This window comes from Propithecus coquereli, unplaced genomic scaffold, assembly GCF_000956105.1.
Source record: "Propithecus coquereli isolate 6110/MARCELLA unplaced genomic scaffold, Pcoq_1.0 Scaffold168, whole genome shotgun sequence".
NCBI lineage: Eukaryota > Metazoa > Chordata > Mammalia > Primates > Indriidae > Propithecus > Propithecus coquereli.
In genome coordinates, this window is record NW_012141413.1 from 2517433 (window position 1) to 2518767 (window position 1335).

Here is a 1335-nt window from a genome sequence, read left to right on the forward strand (position 1 = left end):
GATCCTCCTGCCTCAGCCTCCCGAGTCACTGGGTCTATAGGCACGCACCATCGAACCCAGCTTAATCTGGTTAATCTTTTCAAGTTACATGGTTTATATGAGTGAACTAACCAAATCAACTAGGTACACAGCTTGATTAAATAGGGTTTGGTAAATGTGCTACACTATTTATTATCAAGCCTAGAGAAACTTCTTACGAGCTAAGGAAGCTTAAATTACTAGTAACTCTTAGACTTGGTTATCGCTTAATTTATTGTGATGGTATACAAATAAAAATCAGTGTAACATTAAGGTTATTTCTGTGATTTATTATGGATATACATATTATAAATATTTTGTGGATATCTGTAGGTATTCACAACATTCAAAAAAAAGTATGGATACAGAATATCAGTTGGGAGAGATGAAAAAGTTCTAGAGATGAATGGCAGTACAAGTTGCACAACAATGTGAATGTTCTTAATGTCACAGAACTATATGCTTAAAAATGCAAATTTTATGTAATGTCTGTCACAATAAAAACAATCTATGGACAAGGATTTCTTGGAACGGCAGTAAAACAAAGCAGTTAGAACTCCAGTTCTGGATTCAGACCTTGTTTATAATCCTACCTCAACAGTCAGCAGATGTTTTACCCTGGATAATAAAACACTTACCCTCTCAAAGATTCAATTTCCTTATCTGTAAATAATATCTTATCCACACCTTAAAGGTTTGTTGTGAGGATTAAGTGAAATAGTGCCCGTAAGGCAATTAATACAGGGTCCAGAAGTGCTGAGGGTTAGCTATCATTACTAGATTCTTAAAATGACGGTATTCCATTCCACTGCATAAGACACAATTCAAGGTGTGCATTAGAAACACATTCTCCACAATATTAGGTACAATTAAGGCATTGGTAGAATTCTGTTCAATTATTCTGATTGAACTATTTAAGATGAAAGTGAAAACTAGGATTTTTTTATATAGTATGGGCCTGAAATTTCTATTCCAGGGCACTGAAAGGATTTATAAATATGGTCACACCATCACTACCAGTGATCATAGAGAGGTGCCCATAAGACTGGAAAAATGGTCTGTACAAACAGGTGGAAACTACTACTGATGAACTCTTCAAGAACATTAAAGAGATGGTCCATAAGCAGTCAGAATAGAAAGGGGTCATTAAGAACAAGGTAACCTATTATAACCTCACTTGAAAAAACTCAGGTTTCCAACATAAATGAAACCAATGTTAGATTTATAGATAACTTTGGGCAAGGTACTTAACCTCTCAGTGTCATTTTCTTCAACTGTAATATGGGGATAATTAATAGGCCCAAGTCAGTAGTGTTG

At 35.1% G+C, this 1335-nt stretch overlaps 1 protein-coding gene across 1 annotated transcript in view; it reads right to left on the minus strand.

Annotated features, from left to right (window-relative positions):
• Nucleotides 1-1335, minus strand: part of RNF17 (ring finger protein 17) — a 69094-nt gene that overhangs the window by 35719 nt on the left and 32040 nt on the right. The gene's annotated exons all lie outside the window — the stretch shown is intronic.